We start from the raw sequence: 26,539 nt of genomic DNA on the forward strand, positions 1-26,539 counted from the left end.
AACCAGACAGTAGGAGTTGCAAGTCTGCTGCAGCTCAGGGCCTGGCTGTCACATGGACACTCCAGAGATTCAGGTCTCCTGAGTACACACCAACCCCGGCACCAACCACAGGTCCCATAGGAGTAAAAGAAGAGGCATGTGTAGAAAGGTCATATCTGAGTCCAACTCCATCACAATCAGGAATACAGACTCCAAAGTAGGGCCCACTGACATGGCATGAACTCCAGAGCCATCTGTGATGACTGTAGAATCTGTGGGTCTCTGTAGCCCTCAGGAGAAACAGTAACCTGAGGTTGTATCGAAACTTTGGCTGTCTCTGGGACCCTGCTGAAGTGGGCATAAGCATTATCCCTCTGATGACCTCCTGACTCGTTTTTGGAGACTCATATCCATATAAACTCATTTGTCCTTTCCATTTCTCCCTTTTATGAAAAGTCATAAAGCAGTTTTTAACACCTAATATTACATGTAGGCTGAGATATTCTGCTGGTTTTAGTTAACCCTGTTATTCAAGGTCTTTTTCTAGTTACATCATCAGTTCGTGCTTGGTAGTAATCCCTTGGTGCCAGGGAGGCTCTTCCCCAGGAATCTGTATTCTATATTTTACCTTTAAACCCATCACTGTATTCCATTTTACAACTGATGGAACCTGGCAATATATTAGCCTTCATATTTAAAGAAGTTTCAGACCACAGAGAGGTTCAACTATGGCAGGGGAGGAACACTGGTGTGGGGTGTTATTGATAGGGGGCACATAGTTGGGAGGGTGTTCTCCAGGGCATTATACAGGGTACATAAAAATGAATATTTTCATAGTGGCTACAGTTAAAAATGATAACTGAGTGAGTGCTGAGTTCCTAGCCAGGGGAGCTCTATGACATTCCCCAATGGAACAGCAACAATCCCCCAAGTGCAATGGCAAAAGACAATAAAGACGGATAGTCCAACAATGAGCCCTTGATATTGATGGTTATGATTATGAGCCTGTGCAACTGAAATATGAACAAGGCCTAGAGCTGCAGAGTGCCTAAGAGTTACCTCCTGAGATCCTCCATGTTGCTCAAATGTGGCCACTCTCTAAGCCAAACTCAGCATGTAAACGGATTACCTCTCCCCCAGCATGGGACAAGACTCATCCTCATTTTTGAAAGACAATCTTGCCAGATATAAAATTCTTCACTGGAAGTTTTTCTCTTGTAGTATCTTATATATATTATACCCCTGTCTTCTTGCCTTCATAGTTTCTGGTGAGAAATCAGCACCTAATCTTATTGGGTATCCTCATTATGTTATGCATTGCTTTTCTCTTGCTGTTCTCAGATCTCTCTTTGTCTTTGGCATCTGACATTCTGATGTTTATGTGTCTCGGAGTTGGTCTATTCAGAATTTTTTGGATGGGAGCATGTTGTACATGGATATCTATGTCCTTCAACAGGGTTGGGAAATTTTCTACTATTATTTCTTCAAATATTCCTTCTGCCCCTTTCCCCTTCTCTTCTTCTGGGACACCCATGACAAGCATGTTTGTATGTCTTTTGCTGTAATTTACTTCCCTGAGACCTTGTTCAATATTTTCCATTCTTTTATCTGTTCTTTTGTATGTTCACTTTCAGAGGCCATTTCTTTAACCTCATCAACCCTTTCTTCTGCCTCCTCAAATCTGCTATTATATGATTTCATTGTTTTTTAAAATTTCATTTATTGTGCCTTTCATTCCCATAATATCTGCTCTTTTTCTATGTATGTTTTCAAATTCTTCTTTGTGCTCATCCAATGTCTTCTTAATATCCTTAATCTCTTTAGCAATCTCATTGAATTTATTAAGGAGATTTGCTTGAACATCTATGATTTGTTGTCTCAACTTCTTTATGTCATCTAGAGGTTTATCTTGTTCTTTTAACTTGGCCATAGCTTCCTGTTTCTTGGTGTCAATTGTAATTTTTGTTGGTATCTTGACATCTGACTTACTGGAGTATTTATTCTGGGTACAAATTTTTCTCTTTAGTTTAGGGCTTCCTGCCCTTTCTCCCTTGTTGATTCCACAATATGAGCCTAGGATATGGTTGGTGCTATAAACTATGGAGGCTTAAGCTGCCCTTCTTGCCCCAGAGTCTGATGATGCATCTCCCAACTCTTTCCTTTGTCAGGGGTAGCAGAGTCACAACTGTATGGAATAATCCAAGTCATGCAGGCCTAGATTGTTGTTACCCAGAAAGACTGATGAGGCATCATACCTCTTTCTCCCCTGTCTGGGGCAGGGATGGAGCTGCATTTGTGGGCAGCAATCTCTGCAGTATGGGTCCAAGATGACCACAGTTACCCTGATAGACTTCTGATTATCCAGTCTGTGCCAGCCAGAGTTACCTGCAGCTACCTGGATAGACTGGTTCAGGACCCACCAGTCTCCTCCCTGCCAGAGGTAGGGCTGAAGCCTAGCTGTATTAGTCAGCCAAAGGGGTGCTGATGGAAAATATCAGAAATTGGTTGTTTTTTATAAAGGGTATTTACTTGGGGTAGGAGCTTACAGATTCCAGGCCATAAAGCATAGTTTACTTCCCTCACCAAAGTCTATTTTCATGTGTTGGAGCAAGATGGCTGCCAGTGTCTGTGAGGGTTCAGTCTTCCTGGGTTCCTCCCTTCCTGGGGCTTGCTTCTCTTTCCTCTGTGCACTTACTTTCTGGATTTCCAGCTTAAGGTTTCAGCATCAAACTCAAACATTAAAAATCCCCAAACTCTGTCCTTTGCCATGCCTTTTATCTGTGAGTCCCCACCCACCAAACGATGGGAACTCAAAGCCCTACTGGCACAAGAGGTTTACATAATTATCTAATCAAGTAAACCTATGAATCCAATATAATATAATGTGTCCAGAGGAAAAGATCAGTTTACAAACATTATCCAGTATTTCTTTTTGGAATTCATCAATAACATCAAACTGCTACACTAGCCTAGGGCTGCAGGTCGATCTGGGTGAAAGAATCTGGTTCTTACAATCACTGTGATTTTTGGTCCTGGCTTCTCAGGCTGGGGGTGGAGTCAAAATGGTGACCACTGTCCTCTTTCTGACTTGAACAGACATACACACTAGCTGTTCCCAGGGTTACACCCTAGCCCAAGTCCATCAGTCAGCAGCCAAAATCAGTGGCCAACTGTCTCCTCTTTCTCCTGTCCTTGGGAAATGGAGATTACAATCCCAGCCACAAGATTGTTCCTGGGGAGACTTGCGCTGCCAGAGTAGGACAATCACTGGCCTCTGTGGCTTGGCCGGTAACTTCCTGGAGAGACTGGCACAGGTCCCCCAGCTTCCTCCTTTCCAGAGGTGGGGCTGGGGCTTAGGCTAGACCTACAATCTGACCTGGATGGAAGGAAGCCAGTCCCTAGTAGCACTGTGATTTTTAGTCCACCTTTCTTTCCCTCATGCCAGGTGCAGAATTAAGAAGGCAGCTATCAACTTCTTTCTGACTTGGGCAGGCACAAACTTTAGGAGTTCTCATGATTATAATTTAACCTCTTGAATTTGCTCATCAGTAGCTGAAGTTGGTGCCCAACCATCTCTTCCTCCCCCATTTTTGGGAAGTAGTGCTTTCAGTTCCTCTCACAGTGGAGGATGTGCCTGCCCTGAAGTGGCTTGTGCTTGCAGTGAAGGATGTGCACCAGCCTCCATGGCATGGAGTGCTCTACTTATGAATCTTCTCTGCAAATGGGCAGTCTCCTCCTTCTATTCCTTCAAGGATGTTGCAGTATGCTCTTCTGGTTTCCTGGAGCACCTAAAAAGGTGCTTCAGCTAGCTCTAGATAGCTCTGTGTGTCTACTAACTGCCCTGTAGCAGAAGCTGACTCTAGGAGCTCCTTACTCCACTGCCATCTTGGTGATTGTCCCTCCAGTGTATTTTGTAATTTCATTTATTGCATCTTTCATTCCCATAGATCTTCTATTTTTCTATGTATGTTTTCAAATTCTTCCTGCTCATCCAGTGTCTTTTTAAATCCTTAATCTCTTTAGCCATCTCATTGAATTTATTAAGGAGATTTGTTTGAACATCTATTATTAGTTGTCTCAATTCTTTTATGTTTTCAGGAGACTTATCTTTTTACTTTAACTGGCCATATCTTCCTGTTTCTTGGTATAGATTGTAATTTTTTATTGGTGTCTTGGCGTCTGGCTTACTAGATGTATATATTCTGGGTGCAGTTTCTTTCTTTAGTTTAGGACTTTCTTGCTCTTTCTCCCTTGCCGATTGTGTAGTAGGAGCCAAGGATGTAGTTGTTGTTGTAAGCTCTGGAGGTTGAAGCTGCACAAGGTACCCCAGGGACCAATGAAGCTTCTCCCACTTTTCTCCTTTGCCAGAGGTAGTGACAGAGCCACAGCTATGGGTAATAATCCAAGTCTTGCAGGCCAAGATTGTCTGCAGTTTCCCAGAGAGTTTGTAGAAGTTTCACACTCTTTCTTACCCTGCCTGGGACAGGGATGGAGTTGCAGGTGTGGGCAACAATCTATGACATGCAGGTCCAAAATGACCTCAGTTGCCCAGGTAGACTGATGTATCTCTGGCCCCACTCCCTGACAGAGGTGGGGACAGACCCGCTGGACTGCCCAACAATTTAATTTGTGTGGGCTGAATGTACCTGCAATTGCCCTGAGATAATGAGAGAGTACTGTCCTTTCTGCCCTTTAGAGAGTGGGAAGAGAATCACCAATACCCAATAGGAAAGGCCCCTCCTTTTCTATTGGGTGGTGGGCATGGTTCCACAGGTGCCCAATAGTTTATTCCCTGTAGGCCCAGAGTATCTGCCATTTTCCAGAGATTCTGAGAATACACCAGTCCCCTCCTCTCCTATCAGGGTGTGGAGTGGATCCAAAGGTGCCCCACACTCCAGTCCATGCAACCTGAAAGTGCCTATTGTTTCCCAGAGGGGCTGAAGAAACAAGAGCTCCCTCCTATCCTATTGGGGGTGGGGGTGGATCCACAGGTACCCCACATTCCAGATCATTTGAACCAAATATGCCTGCAATTGCCTGGAAAGACTGAGGAATCACATTTCCACTTCTATCTTACTTGGGGGTAGGAATGGAGCTGTAAGTGTCTGCATATTGAGTCTGTCTTGCCCCAAAGCTCCTGCAGTTACCCAGAGAGATTGAGGGAACACAGCTCACCTCTTATTCTATTGGGGGGCAGGTGTGGAGCTACCGCTGCCTGAATATCCAGACTATGTGGGCTGAAGGCACCTGCAGTTTCCTGGAGAGACTGAAAAAACCCAGCTCCCTCCTATGGGTTTGGAGAGGTGGAAATGGAATTGAAAGTGCTCAACAAACCAGTGTTCTGGGGATGGAAGTGCCCACACTTGCCCAGAGAGTCTAAGGTAACACTGTTCCTCCCCTATCTCATTGGGGTGAAGGGATGGAGCCCCAAGTGTCTGATTATTCATTCTGTGCCAAAGAATGCACCTGCAATTCCCCACAGAGTCTGGTGCAGGTCCTGAACCAGCTACCCCACTGCCAGATGTGGGGCTGAAGCATCGGTTAGGGCTGTGGTCCAAACTCTGTGGAAAGAAGTCAGTCCCTACCAGCACTGTGGTTTTTAAATAGCCCTGTTTCCCCTCATGCCAAGGGTGGAGTCAAAATGACAGCTACCAGTCTCTTTTTGATTTGGACAGGTTCAAACATTAGCTGTTATTAGAATTATGCTTCAGTCAGCCAAATTTACTAATCAGTAGCTGAAGTTGGTGCCCAACCATTTCTTCCTGCCCTGTTTATGGGAAATGGAGATTCCAGTTCCAGCCACGGAATAGCTCTCAAGGCAGCTTGTGCAGTGAGTGTAGTATGCATCCTGGCCTCTGCAGCGTGAAGATTCCTCACGAATCTTTTCCACAGAAGGGCAGTCTATTCCTTCCATTCTTTCAAGGGTGTGGCAGGGTGCTCCTCTGGTGTCCTTGAGTCCCCAAACATGAGGTTTAGATAGCTCTGGGTGATTACTAAGTGCCCTGTAGGATGAGGTGATCCTCGGAGCACTATACTTTGCCAACATCTTGCTCCTCCTCTATTATTTTTTTCTTTTCTTTACTGTGTATTTTTTTTTAGTACTGGGAGCAGAGATTGATCCTAGGACTTTGTACGTGGGAAGCCATCACTCAACCACTGAGGCACATTGGGCCCCTAAGTTGATTTTTTCATTTGTTTTTATTTTATTTTTATTTTATTGTCTTATTTATTTTTTTAATGTTACATTCAAAAAATATGAGGTCCCCAAATACATGCAACGCCGTCACCTCACTTCTCCTGCCGTAACAACAACCTCCTCCATCATCATGAGACATTCATTGCACTTGGTGAATACATTTCTGAGCACCGCTGCACCTCATTGTCAATGGTCCACACCATAAACCACACTCTCCCACAGTCCACGCAGTGGACCATTGGAGGACATACAATGTCCGGTTACTGCCCCTGCAGCACCACCCAGGACAATTCCAACTCCTGAAAATGTCCCCACATCACATCTATTCCTCCCAGTCTCTACCCTCAGTAGCCACCATGGCCACTTTCTCCACACCAATGCCATATTTTCTTCGATTACTAATCACAATAGTTCATGAATAGAATATCAGTAAGTCCACTCTAACCCTAACTCTATTCCTCCATCCTGTGGACCTTAGAATGGTTGTGTCCACTCCACATCTATATCAAGAGGGGGCTTAGATTCCACATGGATGCTGGATGGAATTCTCCTGCTTTCAGTTGTAGGCACTCTTGGCTCCCTGATTTGGTGGTTGACCTTCTTCACCTCTATGGTAGCTGAATGGGGTAAGTCCAATAAACCAGAGTGTATGAGTTGCAAGTCTGTTAAGGCTCAGGGCCTGGCTAATCATATGGTCAGTCCAGAGATTCAGGTCCCCTGGGTATACACTAAACCCCAGCACCAACTACAGATCTGTTAAAAGTAACAGGAGAGACTTGTGGAAAAGGTCAAATATGAGTCCAGCTCCATCATACAAAAACACAAACTCCAAAGTAGGGCCAACTGACATGGCACTGAACTCCATCTGCCATGACCATAGAACCTGTGGGTCTCTGTAGCCCTCAGAAGAACCAATACTTGAGGTGGTATCTACTTTATCTATCTCTGGGACTCTGCTGAGGTGCGCATAAGGGCAACCCCTCTGATAACCTCCTGGCTCTTTTTGGAGACTCATAACCATATAAACACATTTGTCCTTTCCATTTCCCCCTTTTATTCAGGCCAAAAAGCTTTTTTAACTCCTGGTATTATATGTAGACTGAACTATTCTCCTGGTCCGAGTTGACCCTTTATTCAAGGTCATTTTTGGTTACATCATCACCTGGTACTTGGTAGTAATCCCTCGGTACTAGGGAGGCTCATCCTCGGGAGTCATGTCCCATGCTGGAGGGAAGGCAATGCATTTACATGCTGAGTTTGGCTTTGAGATTGGCCACATTTGAGCAACACAGAGGCTCCTAGGAGGTAATTCTTAAGCACCCTGCATCTCTAGGCCATGTTCTTATTTCAGGTGCACAGGCTCACAAGCATAGTCATTAGTATCAAGGGCTCATTGTTGGGTCTTCCTTCTTTTTTGGTCTTTGCCATTGCACTTGGGGGATTCTTGCTGTTGCTTTAGGGACTGTGATAGAGCTCCCCTGGTTAGGAACTCAGCACTCCCTCAGTTGTTGTTTTTAATTGTAACCACTATGAAAATAGCCAAACATTTTTATGGACCCTGGATATATGCCCTGGAGAAATCCCTACCAACAATTTGTGCCCTCCCCCCAGCGTGGGACATGACACCTGGGGATGAGCCTCCCTGGCACCGAGGGATCACTATCAAGTACCAACTGATGATGCAACTGGAAAATGACCTTGAATTGAAGGTTCAGTGTGGATCTAGCAGAATATCCCTGTCTACATATAATAACATGACTTTAAAATGCTGTTTGATCTAATGTAAGGGGGAAATGGAAAGGAGAAATGAGTTTATATGGCTACGAGTCTCTATAAAAGAGTCTGGAGGCTGTCAGAAGGATTGCCCTTATGCACAACTGAGCAGAATCTAAGAGACAGATAAAGTAGATACAACCCCAGGTATTGGTTCCTTTGAGGGCTAAAGAGACCCACGGGCTCTATGGTCATGGCAGATGGGGTTCACTGCCATGTCAGATGGCTCTTCTTTGGAGCTGGTGTTTCTGTGTGATGGAACTGGACTCAGATGGAATCTCTTTTCATAAGACTTTCACGCTACTTTACTGGAATTGTAGTTGGTGTCGGGGTTTAAGATATATTTAGGGGATTTGAATCTCTGGACTGACAATATGATAGCCAGGCCCTGAGCCTCAACAGACTACAGCTCCTACACTCTGATTTATTGGACTCACCTCACTCAGCTAAGATGGAGTTGAAGAAGGACAACCACCACACCATGGAGCCTAGAGTGCCTACAACTGAAAGCAGGAGGATTGCATCCAGTATCCATGTGGAATCTGAGCCTCCTCTTGACATAGAGATGCCACGGACATAACCAATCCAAGGTCCACAGAGAAAAGGTGGCATTGGAGTGGAGTGGGAAAAGTGGACATGGTGGCTGATATGGTTATGGGGAATGGCAGGAAGAGATGAGATGTGGAGGCGCCTTTGGGACTTAGAGTTGCCCTGGATGGTGCTTCAGGGGCAATCACCGAACATTGTAAATCCTCCCAGGGCCCACTGGATGAAATGTGGGAGAGTATGGGCCATGATGTGGACCATTGACCATGAGGTGCAGAGATGCCCAGCGATGTACTTACCAAATGCAATGGATGTATCATGATGATGGGAGTGAGTGTTGGTGGGGGGGGGGGAGTGGTGGGGGGGGTGGGGGGGTTGAATGGGACCTCATATTGTTTTTTTAATGTAATATTTTTACAAAATCAATAAAAAAAGGGAAAAAAAACAAAACAATTTGTGCCCTGTCAGTAACATCTCACAGCAGTATTCCTCCCCTGCCATTGTTGAAACTCTCTGTGATCCAAAACATCTTCAAAAATGAAGCCCAATACATTGCAAGGTTCCATTAATAGCAAATTGGAATATAGTGATGAGTTTAAAGGTGAGATATACAATACATATTAATTTAGAAAAATTAAGGTAAAAATTATTTCTGGTATCAAAAAAGTAAACAAATACAAAACTGTTTTTTTTTTCTCTTTTTTTTTTTTGGTCTTTATTTAATTTTTTAAAATTACATTAAAAAAATATGAGGTCCGCATATATCCCCATGCCCCTAACCCCACTCCTCCCCCCATAACAAGTATCTCTTCCATCATCATCATTCACTGCACTTGGTGAATACATCTCTGAACAACACTGCACCTCATGGTCAATGGTCCACATTATAGCCCACACTCTCCCATAGTCCATCCAGTGGGCCATGGGAGGACATACAATGTCCGGTAAAACTGTCCCTGCAGCAACACCCAGGACAGCTCCAAGTCCCAAAAGCGCCCCCACATCTCATCTCTTCCTCCAATTCCTGACCCCCAGCAGCCACCACGGACACTCTCTACACCAATGCCACATTTTCTTCAATTACTAATCACAATAGTTCAAGAATAGAATATCAGTAAGTCCACTCTAACCCTAACTCTATTCCTCCATCCTGTGGACCTTGGAATGGTTGTGTCCACGCCACATCTATATCAAGAGGGACCTTAGATTCCACATGGATCCTGGATGCAATCCTCCTGTTTCAGCTGTAAGCACTCTTGCCTCCCTGGTGTGGTGGTTGACCTTCCTCAACTCCATGTTAGATGAGTGGGGTAAGTCCAATAAACAAGAGAGTAGGAACTAAAGTCTGTTGAGGCTCAGGGCCTGGCTATTACATGGACAGTCCAGAGATTCAGGTCCCCTGGGTATATATTAAACCCCAGCACCAACTACAGATCCAGTAAATGTAACAGGAGAGACTTGTGAACAAAGATCACATCTGAGTCCAGCTGCATCACACAGAAACACAAACTCCAAAGTAGGGTCAACTGAGATGGCACTGAACTCCATCTGCAAGTCCATAGAAACTTTGGGTCTCTGTAGCCCTCAGATGAACCAAAACCAAAGGTTGTATCTACTTTACCTGTCTCTGGGACTCTGCTGAGGTGTGCATAAGGGCAACCCCTGATAGCCTCCTGTCTCTTTTAGGTGACTCATAGCCATATAAACTCAATCATTCTTTCCATTTCCCCCTTGACTCAGGTCAAAAAGCATTTTTAAATCCTGGTATTATATGTAGATTGAGATATTCTGCTGGTCCAAATGACCCTTTTATTCAAGGTCATTTTCTAGTTATATCATCAGCTGGTACTTGGTAGTAATCCCTCAGCACCAAGGAGGTTCATCCCAGGGAGTCATGTCCCTTGCTGGGGGGAAGGCAACATATTTACATGTTGAGTTTCGCTTCAAGACTGGCCACATTTGAGCAACACGGAGGCTCTCAGGTAGGAACTCTTAGGCACCCTGCAGCTCTAGGCCATGTTCTTATTTCAGGTGCACAGACTCACAAGCATAGTCATTAGTATCAAGGGCTCATTGTTGGGTCTTCCTTCTTTTTTGGTCTTTGCCGTTGCACTTGTGGGATTGTTGCTGTGGCTTTAGGGACTGTGATAGAGCTCGCCTGGCTAGCAACTCAGCACTCCCTCAGTTGTTGTTTTTAATTGTATCCACTATGAAAATAGCCAAACATTTTTATGTACCCTGGATATATGCCCTGGAGAACTCCCTGCCAACCATGTGTCCCCTGTCAATAACATCCCACACCAGTATTCCTCTGCTGCCATTGTTGAACCTCTCTGTGATCCAAAACTTCCTGAAAAGTGAAGCCCAATATATTGCCAGGTTCCCTTATTAGTAAAATGGAATATAGTGATGAGTTTATAGGTTAGATATAGACTACATATTAATTTGGAAAAATTAAGGTAAAAATAAATTGGACTACCAAAAAATTTAAAAATGCAAAAGCTTTCTTGTTGATGTTTTGCCTTCCGTCACTGCAATAAGTGTTGCCCTGTATGCAAATTGGCAAGGCAACTACTTACGTCTTTTCCTCAGTGTCTACGTCCTATCTTTTTCCTAATTATTAAGCTTATCTTCACAAGAGTTTTAGGTCACAGTAGTTTATTTATACAGTATACAGTACTCCCACATATCCAACATAAAACCTTTTCCCTTCCATAGCAATAATTTTTTACATATTCATACTATATTTACTGAAACTGATGTACAGATATTGAGACAATAGCTTTCAAACAAGGTAACATTTGTGTTTACATTGTGATTTATATTTTAGACTATAAGATTTTCTAAATTTTTAGTTATCTTATGTTTTACATTATGATTTACATTTTAGCCTATCAGCCCCTATATATTTCTGGTGTAATTTTGCATGTCTTATATCCATCCTTGTGTAATCATGTGGAACACTTCTATTGCTCACACATTTACATTGGTGCCATCTATTCAATACCTCTCTCCCCCTTCCCTTAGGGCCCACAGTGACAGTCAATCTTCATTGCTTGAAGGGCCATGTTCAGAGATACTTGCAACAGTGTTGAGGGCTAGACATGCTCAACTGCCCTAATGCACTGTGAGCCACCATTTCTCTTGAGAGATACAATTCCCTCTATTTGAGGGCATTAGTCCTCCCCAGGATGTGGGTATACCTTCACTCTCATTATATGAGTCTCTATCCAATGATATAACCTACTATGGCAAAATGAGTATTCACACACTCCCTAGAAGCCTGTCCTGCATCAATTATCCCCTTTAAGCATCTTAAACAGGTAACCTTCCTTATTATATTTTTGAAAAAGTTTTTTCAGCATTAAACTCTCAACAAAATACCTGACAATCTCCTATGTTCATATGTTGCCCCACCCTCCCCCCAATTTCTTGGGCAATATTACCCATCCTCCCATCCCTAGCCCCCCTCAAGCCCACAAATCCCCACCCACAGGTAACCCTATGCCCCCATTTTATCCCTTACTGGCACAAATACTTACCTCTTGCTTGTCACTGATTTCACCCAGGTAGGTGTCAGCTTACATCCTTCCTCTACCCACCAATTTACTTTAAGCCTATCATCCAGTCTCTAGCTCTCTGAAGCAGCTTGGTTTACTTATTTCATATCATTGAGGTCATGTAGTATTTGTCCTTCAATGCCTGGGTTCCTTCACTCTACATAAGGTTCTCAAGATTCATCCAAGTTATGACATGTGTTTCTTAAAGTTGAGTAGTATTCCATTGTATGTATATGCCACATTTATTTTTCCATTCATCTGTTGATGGGCATTTGGGTTGATTCCAACTTTTGGCAATAGTGAACAATGCTGCTGTGAACATTGGTGTGCATATATCAGATTGTGTCCTTGTTTTCAGTTTTACTGGTTATATACCCAGCAGTGGAATTGCTGGGTGATATGGCAAATCTATAACTAGTTTTTTGAGAAACCGCCAAACTGTCCTCCAGAATGGCTGGGTCATTGTGCATTCCCACCAGCAGTGGATAACTGTTCTAGTTCCTCCACATCCTCTCCTACATTTGTAGTCTTCTGTTTTTTTCATAGCTGCCAATCTTATGGGCGTAAGATGGTATCTTATTGTAGTTTTGGTTTGCATTTCCCTAATAGCTAGAGATTTGGAGCATTTTTTCATGTGCTTTTTGCCATTTGTATTTCTTCCTTGGAGAATTGTCTGTTTGAATCTTTTTCACATTTTTTAAATGGGTTGTTTTTCTTTTTATTTTCGTGATATAGGAGTTCTTTGTATATGCAGTTATAAGTCTCCTATCAGATATATGGTTACCAAATATTTATTCCCATTGTGAAGGCTCTCTTTTCACTTTCTTGACAAACTCCCTTGAGGTGCAGAAGGTTTTAATTTTGAGGAAGTCCCATTTATCTATTTGTTCTTTTGCTGCTCGTGCTTTTGGTGTGAAGTTCATGAAGCCATTTCCTATTACAAGGTCCTGTCAATGCTTCTCTACACTACTATCCAAAGTCTTTATGGTCTTGGCTCTTATATTTAGGTCTTTGATTCATCTTGAGGTGATTTTTGTATGAGGTGTGTGTTGGTAATCCTCTTTCATTCTTTTACATATGGATATCCAGTTCCCCAGGTACAGTTTGTTGATTAGGCCATTCTCTCTCAGTTGAGAGGGTTTGGTGGTTTTAGCGAATATTATATGACTATATATATGAGGATCGATATCAGAAATCTCAATTCAGTTCCATTGGTCTGTGTGTCTTTCCTTGTGCCAATACCAGGCTGTTTTCACTACTGTAGCTTTGTAGTATATTTTGAAGTCAGGTAGCGTGATTCCTCCAATTTCATTTTTCTTTTTCAATATGTCTTTTTCTATTCGAGGCCTCTTTCCTTTCCAAATGAATTTCATAGTTAGTTTTTCTAGTTCCTTACAGAATGCTGTGCTGATTTTTATTGGGATTGCATTGAATGTGTAGATCAGTTTTGGTTGGATAGACATCTTAATAATATTTAGTCTTCCTATCCATGAAAAAGGAATATTCTTCCATTTCTTTAGGTCTTCTTTGATTTCCTTGAACAGTCTTGTGTAGTTCTCTGTGTATGTTTTTTACATCTTTAGTTAAATTTATTCCTAGGTATTTGATTTTTTTATTGACTATTGTAAATGGCATTTGTTTCTTGATTTCCTTCTGAGCTTGCTCATTATAGGTGTACAGAAATGCTACTGATTTTTCCGCATTGATCTTATAACCTGTGACTTTACTAAACTCATTTATGAGTTCTAGAAGCTTTGTTGTAGACCGCTCAGGTTTTCTATGTATAGGATCATGTCATCTGCAAATAATGTAATTTTGAATTTTTCCTTTCCAATGTGAATGCCTTTTATAGCTGGTTCTTGCCTCAGTGCTTGAGCAAGTATTTCTAAGACAATGTTAAATAGAAGGGGAGAGAGTGGGCATCCTTGTCTTGTTCCTGTTCTTAGAGGGAAGGATTTTAGGATTTCACTACAGTAAATGATGTTGGCTGTGGGTTTTTCATATATTCTCTTTATCATGTTCAAAAAATTTCCTTGCATTCCAATTTTTTGGAGTGCTTTTATAAAGAAAATGTGCTGTATTTTGTCAAATGCTTTTTCTGCATCTATAGATATAATCATGTGATTTTTTTCCTCCAATCTGTATATATGGTGTATTACATGGATTGATTTACTTATGTTGAACCATGCTTGCATACCTGGAATGAATCCCACTTGGCCATGCTATATAATTCATTTAATGTGTTGTTGAATATGGTTAGCAAGTATTTTGTTGAGGATTTTTGCACCTAGGTTCATTAGAGAACTTGGTCTGTAATTTTCCTTTTTTGTGGTGTCTTTCTTTGGCTTTGGTACTAAGGTAATGTTGGCATCAAAGAATGAGTTTGGTGATGTTCCTTCTGTTTTTTTATTTTTTGGAAGAGTTTCAGAAAAACTGGTGTTAGTTCTTTCCAGAATGTTCTGTAGCATTCACCTGTGAAGCCGCCTGGCCCTGGGCTCTTCTTAGTTCAGAGGTTTTTAATGATTGATTACATCTCTTTACTTGTGATTGGTTTGTTGAGATTATCAATTTCTTCTTTCATCAATATAGGCTGCTTATGTGTTTCTAGGAATTTGTCCATTTCCTCTAAATTGTCATTTTTGTTGGAATATAGTTTTTCAAAGTATGCTTTTATGATAGTCTTTATTTCTGTGGGGTCAGTGGTGATATCTCCTTTCTCATTTCTTATTTTGTGTATTTGCATCTTCTCTCTTTTTTTCTTTGTTAGTCTCACTAAGGGTTTGTCCATTTTATTGATCTTCTCAAAGAACCAGCTCTTGGTCTTGTTTATATTTTCAAGTGCTTTCTTATTTTCTATTTCATTTAGTTCTGTTTTTATCTTTGTTCTTTCTTTATTTCTTCTTCCTGTAAGGTTACTTTGTTGTTTTTTTTTTAATAATTCCTCCAAGTGTGCAGTTATTTCTTCAATTTTTGCTCTTCATTTTTGATGTATGAATTTATGGCTATAAATTTTCCTCTCAGTACTGCTTTTGCTGCATCCCAAAAATTTCGGTAAGTTGTGTTCACATTGTCATTAGTTTCAAGGTAGTTATTACTTTCTTTTGAGATTTCCTCTTTGACCCACTGTTTTTCTAAGAGTGTGCTCTTTAATTTCCATATCTTCATGTGAAATCTGGCCCTCTGGCCCTCATAGATTTCCAGCTTCACTCCACTGTGGTCAGAGATAATATTTTGCATGATTTTGATCTTTCTGAATTCATTGAGCCTTTCTTTGTGGCCTAGCATATGGTCTATCTTGGAGAATGATCCATGTGCACTTGAGAAAAATGTATATCCTGCTGTATTAGGGTGTAATGATCTGTATATGTCTATTAGATGCAGCTATTCTAATATACTGTTCAAATATTTTGTTTCTTTAGTGATTCTCTTTTGAGATGTTCTGTCCAAAGTTGATAGTGGTGTATTAAAATCTCCCACTATATTTGTAGAGGCATATATTCTTTCACTTAGTTTTTCCAGTGTTTGCCTCACATATTTGGAGGCACCATTGTTAGGATCATAAATAATTATGATTGTTCATTCTTCTTGAGAGATTGTCCCTTCCACTAATATGTAGTATCCTTCTTTCTCTCTCACAATTGTTTCACATTTAAAGTCTATTTTGTCTGATATTAATATAGCTACTCCTGCCTTTTTTTGGTTATTGTTTGATTGTAAGATTATTTTCCAACCATTCACTTTCAGCCTCCAAGAATCCCTGGATCTAAGATGTTTTTCTTGTAGACAGCATATAGATGGGTCATATTTCCTTATCCAATGTTCCAGTCTGAATCTTTTGATAGGTGAGTTTAATCCGTTGACATTCAGTGTTATTACTTTCAAGGAATTATTTATGTTAGCTATATTTTGACTGGACTTATTTTTGTCATATTTTGAGGTTTTTTCCTTCTCTTTTTTTCTTTTTTGTTGCTCTTACACTCTCCTCCAACTCTGCCTCTCCAGTTTTTTCCTTTCTTTCTGCAGAACTCCCTTTAGTATTTCTTGAAGGGGAGGTTACTTGTTGGCATACTCTTTCAATTTCTGTTTATCTGTGAATATTTTGAACACTCCATCATTTTTGAATGCTAGTTTAGCTGGGTAGAGTATTCTTGGTTGGAAATTTTTTTCTTTTAGTACCTTGACTATATCATACCACTGCATTCTTGTCTCCATGGTTTCAGATGAGAAATCAGCATGTAATCTTATGGAGCCTCCCTTGGGTGTTATGGTTTTCTTTTCTCTTGCTGCTTTTAGAATTTTCTCTTTGTCTTGAGCATTGCATAATTTGACAAGTATATGTCTTGGGGTGTGCCTGTTGGGGTTTGTGATGTTTGGGATGCATTGTGCTTCCTGGACATGTACATCTGTCACTCTCGTTAGATTTGGGAAGTTTGCAGGCATTATTTCCTGCAACACCCTTTCTGTCCCGTTTCCCTTCTCTTCTCCTTCTGGGATGCCTATAATATGTGTGTTTGTGCGTTTTGCATTGTCATTCAGGTCTCTAAGTCCTAGCTGGATTTTTTCTATCTTTTTCTCGATCAGTTCTACTATCTGTTTGATTTCAGCTGTACTGTCTTCCACCTCGCTAATTCTGTCCTCTGCCTCTTCTAATCTGCTCCTATTTGCTGAGAGTGTATTTTTTATTTCTTGAACTCTGGTGTTCATTCCCATCATATCTGTTATCTTTTTGTGTATGTCTGCAATTTCCTCTCCAAGTGTTTTCTTCATATCGTTAAACTCCTCCTTTACTTCATTAAGTTGGTCTCTAATATATGTTTTGAGATCTTTATTTACTTGTCCGATGTTCTGCTCCTCTTCCTGGTTTTTAGTTTGTTCATTGGATTCAGCCATATTTTCCTAATTATTGGTTTAGTTTGTAATTTTTTGTTGCTGTCTGGTCATCATTTTATCTTGACAGGTTTAATCAATTTCTTAGCTTCCTTGTCTAGTCTTGGGGATTAACTAGTTTTTGTTCTTGTGTAAGTGTTATGTCTTCCCTTTGTCACTTTGTTCTTCTTACTCTAATTTCTTGTTGCTGGCTAAGTTCACTTTGAAGGAAAATATTAGGGCCAAGGAAAGGAAATTGTTTAAGAAAAGAAAATGTATAAAGTATTGTTGGTAATAACTGTTAACTGAGCAACAATGTGAGATCTGGGAAAATGGATATTAGACTCATGTAAGTTGTGTAGAGTTATAGCAGTAAGTAGAGTACCTATAATGAGATAGTCAACTGAATATGGGGAGGAATATAGTATGAATTGAAAAGTCAGTGTTTTCATGAGAGACGGAAAGAGACAAGAAAGACAATAATATCAAGAGTGGATAAAAGACCGAAAACAGAACAAAGGTATTAGAAATTAAAATTTAGACAATTTGGGGACCAAAGAAAGGGAGGTGGAATGTAAGAGAGACAGTAGATGATGGAAGATAACAAGATATGGGGGAAAGGGGATAGTGTAGTGGCCAAAATCAATTCACAGAGAAACGAGGAAATGGAGGATGAGGAAACACAGCAAATGTGAGGCACTCCTTGCAGCACCTATTGTATAAATAAAATAAAATAAAATATAACAAAATAAGAGGAAAAATAGAGAAAAGAAAAGAAGAGAAGACAAAAAGGGGGGTGAGCAAAGAAAAGGGAGAGAAACAAGCAAGTAAAAGAAAAGAAGAAAAATAAACCTAAATAAATGAAGAAGGACTTTGAGGGGTACAATGGGAGAAAAGACCAGGAGATAATGTAATATTAGCAAACAAGAGAATAAATAAAAGGAAAAAGAGAAAAAGAGAAAAAAACACAAACGCCAAGGGCTAGGACAATCAAGGACCTCAGATGGGCCTCAGGGTGTGGTGGATTCAGGGATGGGAATTCTGTGATATTGCAGACTCAAGAGGTGTGAGTCTCTGGAGTGTGGGCCACCAGGGTTTAGGGGACACAGACCTGGGAAACACTCATCCAGTTAACAGGGGGCCTGGGAGCACTGCAGCACAGCACAGCCTTCAGGGATCCCCGCAGTTGGGCACCACCCCTAGGGGGAGGGGTCATGCCTGTAAACTCTGACCTCTTTGTCAGAAACCCAAAATTCCACCTCTCACAAGAGTCTCTTCTGTCACTGTTTCACCAAATCAACTTAAGTACACCTCCCACCCTGCAAGCCCCAGAAACAGCCTACTGGGGGTGCCACTGTCCTACAAACAATTCAGGGACCACCGCAGATGGACCGCCAGCCCTAGGGGTAGGGTCTCTAGCTGGAAGCTCTGGCCTTCATATCAGAAACCCCAAATTCCATGTCTCGCAAGAATCTCCTCCGTCACTGTCTCACCAAATCGACTTCCAGACACCTCTTGCCTTGCAAGCCCCCTAAACAGCCTGCTGGGGGCGCCGCTGTACTACAAACAATTCAGGGACCACTGCAGCTGGGCCACCAGCCCTAGGGGAAGGGGCTCTAGCTGGAAACTCTGACCTCCATGTCAGAAACTCAAAATTCCACGTCTCGCAAGAATCTCCTCTGTCACTGTCTCACCAAATCGACTTCCAGACACCTCCCGCCCTGCAAGCTTCCCGAAACAGCCTGCTGGGGGTGCCCCTGTACTACAGGCCATTCAGGGACTGCCACAGATGGACCGCTAGCCTTAGGGGGAGGGGCTCTAGCTGGAAGCTCTGATCTCCATGTCAGAAACCCAAAATTCCATATTTCGCAAGAATCTCTTCCATCACTGTCTCACCAAATTGGCTTCCAGACACCTCCCACCCTGCAAGCCCCCAAATAGCCCACTCAGGGCTTGGGAACTCCCCAGCATAGCAAAGCCTCCAGGAATCACCACTGCCGGGCCGCCAGCCCCAGGGGGAAGCATCCCACACTCAGCCCCAATCTCTGTGAAAGAGACCCAAATTCTACATTTTACAAGAATCTTCTCTGTCACCTTCCCACTAAATTGATGTCCAGACACCTCCTGCTCTGCAAACACCCAAAATAGCCCAGTCCAGAAGGATTCCAACCCTACTCAGCAGCTTCTTTGAATGAGAGATTTTAAGGTGCGCTCACTCAGATGCCATCTTGCCCTGCCTCCGAATTTTTCCATTTTATCTATCATCTAATTTGTGAGTATATAGTTGTTAATAGTATTGTTTTGTGATATTGTTTTGTAACCCTTTTTATTTATGTAATGTTGGTAGTGATATCTCCTCTTTCATTCCTAAATTTACTAAGTTGAATTTTTCTTTAGCCCTTTTTCAGTCTAAAGTTCCATCAGTTCTATTGATCTTTTCAAAGAAACAGCTTTAGTCTCATTAATTATATCTATTGATTTTCTATGCTCTATTACATTTACTTCTACTCTAATCTTTGCTATTTTTGTCCCTCTGCTTGCTTTGGATTTAGTTTTGTCTTCTTTTTCCAGTTCCTTAAAGGTAGAAGGGTATATAGTTCTTCTTTTTAATATAGGCATATAAAGCTATAAATTTTCATCAAAAGCAGTACTTTCACTGCATCTCAAATATTTTGATATGTTGTATTTTTGTCTTGACTCATTATAAAATGCTTCCTAATTTCCTTTTTTTAAAAAGATTTATTGATTTATTTATTTCTCACCCCTCCCCCATCCCAGTTGTCTGCTCTCTGTGTCTATTTGCTGCATCTTCTTTGTCTGCTTCTGTTGTTGTCAGTGGCATGGGAATCTGTGTCTCTTTTTGTTGCATCATCTTGTTGTGTCAGTTCTGTGTGTGCAGCACCATTCCGGGGCAGGCTGCACTTTCTTTTGCTCTGGGTGGCTCTCCTTACAGGGTGCACTCCTTGTGTGTGGGGCTCCCCTATGTGGGGGACACCCCTGCATGGCAGGGCACTCCTTGTGCACATCAGCACTGTGCACGGGCCAGCTCCACACGGGTCAAGGGGGCCCAGGGTTTGAACTGCAGACCTTCCATGTGGCAGACAGACACCCTAACCACTGGGTCAAGTCTGCCACCCCTAATTTCCTTTTGATTTCTTCTTTGACTCATTGGTTATTTGGGACTGTGATGTTCAATTTCCACACATTTCTGAGTTTTCCATTTTTCCTTATATTATTGACTTCCAATTTAATATCATTGTAGTTTTATCCAGGTTTTCTTGTCTCTTTCTCTGATCTATTCATTAAGCTTCCATTTCTTCTTTCACTCTTGATGTAATAAGCAGTTTTTAGGCTTGAATATTTGCTTGCTGGCTGCTCTGATCTTTTTCTGTACTCTGCAACACAAATTGCTCAACATTCTGATCCAAGTAAAGTTCAGCCCCTTTGTAGGGGCAGAATGTTGCCAATATTTTAGGCTTGCTCCAATTCCGGGAGAACTCTTCTTAGGTCTCTCTTTTGCTGTTTCACTCGGTTACATTTACAGCTGATGATCAATTTATAGCTGTTCTCAGTGTCAAAGAGCTAGCTCTTAGGCCCCTCTTAATTGCTTACCTCTAAGATCTCCATTGCTTTTGACAATTCCCTTCATCATTGTGGTAGATTGAATTGTGTACACTTTGGACACATAGTTGGTCTTGGTCTGCATTCTGGTTGGTGTGGACCCATTTTAAATAAGGTCTCTTCAAGATGTCACTTCAGTTAAGCTGTGACCCAAATGAGTCATGTTGACCTTTAATCTGTATTACTGGAATATTTTATGAGCAAAGTGAAAGTCAGAGAGAGAAGCCACAGAGAACAGACACAAGTTGGAAGTCAATGGAACCAGAATCAGAAGAAGAAGGGGAAGATGCCACTGTGTGCATCACCACATGACAGAAAATCCAAAGACCAAGGATCATCAATGGCAGGCAGCCACAGAATGCCACAATCTTTGGGGAGGAAGCATTGCTTTGCTGATGCCTCACTTCTACCAATCTCAAAACCATGAGCCAAAAGAATGTCCATTGTATGTAATTTGTTTTAGCAGCTGAGAAAATAAAACAAGCAAGAAAGTCCCCACATTCTGTTTGTGGGGACCAAGCCCCCCCTTGTTTTCTACACACAGCTGCCTGCATGACATAGGCATAAGTTAAAGATTAACAATGCTCCCCAGAGGAAAGAGAATGTATAGATGTTATCATAAACTATGATCTTCCCAAAGGAGTAAGCATCCTTGGTAAATATTGTTCCTATGAGTATAGTGAAAACATCACCACACCCCATGTGTACACTTCATGTCACCCTAGCAGGAACTCTGTTCTCATACCCTATGGAATGTCCTTCTTCTAAAATCCCTTAAATATCACCCTTCATTTTCTTTTCTGTTTACGTAGTGCTATCTTCATTCATTCTTTGACCAGCCACCATCAAAGATTCTTTCTTGTCCATAAGTCCCAATAAAGCTTATGCCTGACTAAACGCCAGGTGTGTTCTTTGGTCATTTTGCATCACCAAATTGTGCCCTTCAGGAGTTGGGTTGTAAACAATTGGCAAACCACGAGCCAGGAGCCCAAAGAACCAGCAGTAATAGTGGGCATGAGCTCAGAGAAAGGAGAATCCACATGGGAGATCCCAGGTTGGTCTATAACATTCATATGGGGAAGGGTGGCAGCCAGGATGAGTGAGGACTGTTGAGAGAATATGGGAATGCCCAAGGAACTCTGGTAGGTATGCTGGTTGTCCTACAGTAGATAGCGAGCAGTTGCACTTAAATAAGGAAAAGGGGGACTGCCAGATAGTGGCAGCTATAGTATGGTCCCTGTTAGAAGACTTGGGGATGGCTACCAAGGCAGAACAAGCAGCAAAGGCCTCTGTGTGCTGCTTAGAATGAAAGTTAAAGTTAGAAAGAGCTAAGTGTTAGTACAGTCAGAGATGAATGATTCCTTAACTGATCACCTGCGCCGAGTTAATGATCAGTTATATTACAAAAATGTAAACTGGAAGAGTTTAATGCAATGTTATTTTGACAATGTTTTAAGTTTTATTTTTATTAGAATTTTTATCAAGGTGTTAAAACCAACATTCAGCTTTGAATCAATGGCTTACTCCTGAACTTCAAATCTATCTAAGTGTACTCCTGAAGAGTAGTCCAAAATATATATGTGTTAATGTCTGTCTATCTAAAGAGCTAAATTAGTGCTTCACTGCTCAAGTATTCCTAACTGGTTGCTGGTTATAAATAAAAGTGTTTCCAAGAACAAGCTTGCATATTGCAGGCAACACTGATTCCAGAGGAAATCTTTAAAGCAGTAAAAATCAGAGATATAAAATGATGGAGAGCTTGGACATAACCATATCAAAGAAGTGAGAAGTATGAGTCAAATTAGTGAGTTTTATGTTTCCATTGATGTATAAATTTTTTTTTGTATTTGTTCATTTTTTCAGTGTATATTTTCATACCTCTGGATAGTAATGTTAAATCAACAAATGAAAATTCTTACAAGACCTCTACTTAGATTGCTAAAAATTAAATGGGTCCTTATATAGGTAAATTTTTACTGCCTCCCTCCACCCCTCCTCCCCGCTGTTGTTATCTTCCCCTTCCAGCCGTTGCTGTCTTCCCCGCCAGTCCCGCCCACATTGCCAACACGCAATCTGCCTCCTTCCTTAGCTACCACTTACCTCATAGCCATCCGCCCACTTCCACCTATCCACTACTGCCCCGTAGCTAGCCCGCCCTAGCTCCAACCCCTCCTTCTACCCAACCCTATATAACCAAGTGTACTTCCGCAATAAAGCAGACCTGTTCCTGCGCTCAGGCGGTCTCCGTGGTTCCTTCTTAACTGCGCGTCCCCCACGCCTGGAAGAACTGGTGCTCCTTTCAGGAGTGCCTCCCGCCAGTGGTTAGGCAGGAGCAAGCCCCCCCTGACTCTTGGGCATAAGCGAGGCCGAGCCCTCGCCCCGGACAGCATTTGGCGCCCAACCGTGGGGCTGCTCCTCCCCCGGCCCCTCTCTGCTGCTGCTGCTGCTGTGAATCGGACGGCTCATCCTCTTCTCCAGGTAGGGACCCCTCGCCGTCGTCCCGTCTCTATTTTAACATGGGCGCCTCTCTATCATTGTGTCAGGCGCCACAAGTCAGGGCCCTCGCCGCCCTGCTCGACACCAACGGAGTCCGCGTTTCCCTGCGGCAGCTCCAAAAATACTGGGACCTTTTGCTCCCTTTTAATCCATGGCTTGCCACCTGCCAACTCTGGAGCCCAGATACATACTCTCAACTCATAGATCGAGTCACCTCCGCAATGGAGCATGAGAAACGCTCCTTCCCAACGGGCCGCTTACCTGTTCTCGTTGCCATTTGCGCCTGTCTCCTTGGCGCCCCATCCGAGGCTATTTGTGAAGCTTCTCCCAAGCGGCCTCTAAACTGTGATCCCGATGAGTCCGCCGACACTGACTCTCTGTCTGACCAACTCGCAGCCACCCTCGAGTGTGAGCCCCCCCGTCCCAGCTCCCCGCGGCACACAGAGACTGTTCCTGCCGCTCCCCAAAATGGCGACTCGGGCTTCCAAGATGGCGAACTTCTGCCTTCTTCCTCCACCTATGCCCAAAATGGCGCACTTCCGGCTTCTTCATCAAGCCCGGAGCCCGCTGGCGGGAACAAAGGCGCTTCTTCCCGCCTTTACCCGCCTCTTCCTGTCCGGTCAACATCCGGCTCCGCCCCGGAAGCTGGAGGGCCACCATCTTCCGCTAAACCGGAAGCGCCCCCTGCGCCATTTTGTTCACAACCGGAAACGGAAGTGCCTCCCGCGCCATTTTATACATCACCGGATGTAGCTGCTCCGCCATCTTGTCCAACACCCGGAAAGGCCCCGCCACCATTTTGTTGCCGGATAGATGCCGCTAGGCCGCCATTTTTTCAGCTGCATTCCGCTTATCCTCAGCCGCCTCCATACGGCGGTAGCGCCCCGCCAGCGCAAACCGCTGCCCCTAGTGCCACGCTTCCTCAAACCCCTCAACTGTACCCGCTGAATCTGCAGCCCACGCTGCAGCGGCCTCAAACTTGGCTGCCCTTTACAGCGGAAGAGGTTAAAACCCTCTGCAAAGCTGTGAAAGAGGATGGAATCGGCAGCCCTTATGTGCAGCAGCTCCTTGAGGAGCTGGGGAGCCAACTCGTTCTCCCATACGACTGGATTTCCCTGGCCCGTGCCATCTTAACCCCAGGTCAATTTCTTGAATGGCGCGCTCACTACCAAGCGGCTGTTGACTGGCAAATAGTAGAAAATGCCCAAGCTGGCATCCTAGATCCACCTGATGCATACACGGGGATCAACAACTACGCAGAACCTCGTCCCTATCTACAAATTGACCCAGGATTTTGGCACCGGGTAAAGTTCCTCGTCCAGCGGTCGTTCTCTCTGGTTTCCACCAAGCAGCCCACCAAGCTTGCGCAATTGCTACAGGACTCCAATGAAACCTTCCCAGCCTTCGTTGCCCGCGTTCTGGAAGCCTGCCAATGAAAGATCTCTAACGAAGATGCTCAGTTCGCACTGGCCAAAGAGTTCATCATAGATGGATGCCTTGCGCCCTTCTGGGCTGTAGTCCTCCCCATACGTGACAAGGATCTCCACGAATGGGTTCTCGCCTGCCGCGACGTTGACCCGCAAGTCAAAACGCTCACCGCTGCCTTTGCTTCTGCCATGGCCGTTTCATCTACTTCCACTTCCGTCTGCTTTCAATGCGGCCAGCCCGGCCATTTTGTCCACGAGTGCCCTCAGCCAGGCCCAGCGCCCCGTTCCGCCCTGCCACTGCGACGACCAAGAGGCCCTTCTACGCCGTGCCCGCGCTGTGGGAAAGGATATCACTGGGCCCGTGACTGCCGTGCCGCCCAAAGTTTCCAGCAGCCTTTAAACTCCCAGCGGGGCAGGCCTCAGCCCCACCCTCAAGAGGCCCTCAGAAAAATTCCCAAACCATAATGTGGACAATGCCTATCTTACGCCACCAGAGGCCCTCTTTAGAACTTAAAATCGTTGGGCAATGGCTTGATGGTCTCCTAGATTCTGGCGCTGAAATCTCCTGTGTTCCCTTCGAAGTCACTGCATTCAATCACTGGCCCCTCGAGACTGGCCCTCAAGTCATCGGCGCCACAGGGGCCGCTACCTCCTGGAAAACATCCCAGCCTCTGCATTGGAGCGACCGAGAAGGCCATGAAGGTCAAATTCGCCCACTCGTCCTCTCTTCAGTCCAAACCATCCTGTGGGGGAGAGATGTCCTCAGCCAGCTAAAAGCCCGAATCACCACAGAAGCCTTCTCAGCTGCGCTGCCCCCCCCCCTTATAGGGGCCACTGCTCCCATCGCAAAACCTGACCCTATCCCTCTGGAATGGGACACAGAGGAGTCCATCTGGGTCGAGCAGTGGCCCTTGCCAGCTCACAAGCTACAAGCTCTCTCTGCCCTCGTGGAAGAGCAGCTACAAGCAGGGCATATTGAGCCGTCCACCAGTCCCTATAATTCGCCAATCTTCATCATTAACAAGAAAAACACAGGCAAGTTCCGCCTTCTCCACGACCTCCGAGAGATCAACAAGCATATTAAGCCAATGGGATCACCTCAGCCAGGATGCCCGCATCCCACCGCAGTCCCCCAACATTTTCATGCAGCAACCATTGACATCAAAGACTGCTTTTTCTCTATCCCTCTCCATCCCCAGGACTGTCCAAAGTTTGCGTTCACAGTTCCGCGCATCAACAACCAAGGTGCAGTGCAGCGATTTCAATGGAAGGTGTTGCCTCAAGGCATGCGCAACAGTCCTACTATATGCCAATTGTATGTCAACCATGCCGTAGAGCCACTGCACTCCAAGTTCAACCCGGAGCACACATACATCCTCCACTACATGGACGACCTCCTTTTGGCAGCGAGCTCCCATGCGCTCCTCAATAATCTGCTCTCGGCAACAATAACAAACCTCTCCAACCTCGGGCTTACTGTGCAGTCTGACAAAATAAATCTCCAACCTCCTCTTCAATTTTTGGGCTTTCACTTTCACCAGTCCATTCAACCTGCGAGCCCAAAAATTCACGTCTCTCACAAAATGACACTCACTGAGCTCCAACGGCTTTGCAGGCAAATCAATTGGCTTCGATCAGCGCTCCCCATCACAACAGCGCAAATGCAGCCCCTTTTCGAGCTCTTGCAAACCAAAGATAGCCCACCAACTGCGGTTACTCAGAACATCACCATCACCCCTGCCACCCGAGAAGCCTTTCAACAAGTCAGTGCCGCTCTGCAGCGATGCCGCCTAGAGCGATTCTCCCCTAACCTCCCAGTCTTAGCCTTAATCCTGCCAACGCCAATCACTCCCACAGGCCTCTTATGGCAAGATGGCCCTCTCCTTTTCCTGCATACATCCAAAAGCAAGCTTCCAAAAATTTGCCCTTTTATAAGGGCATGGATTGCGTTGGCTACTGACTTAGTACTTCTCTCCATGCAAACATATGGCGTCCCGCCGCACACCATTGTTTGGCCTTTAGATGCCAAAGAAGTCACTTCTCTCATCATGAACAATGCTCAAATGCAGAGCCTA

Source organism: Dasypus novemcinctus, chromosome X, assembly GCF_030445035.2.
Source record: "Dasypus novemcinctus isolate mDasNov1 chromosome X, mDasNov1.1.hap2, whole genome shotgun sequence".
NCBI classification, from domain to species: Eukaryota; Metazoa; Chordata; class Mammalia; order Cingulata; family Dasypodidae; genus Dasypus; species Dasypus novemcinctus.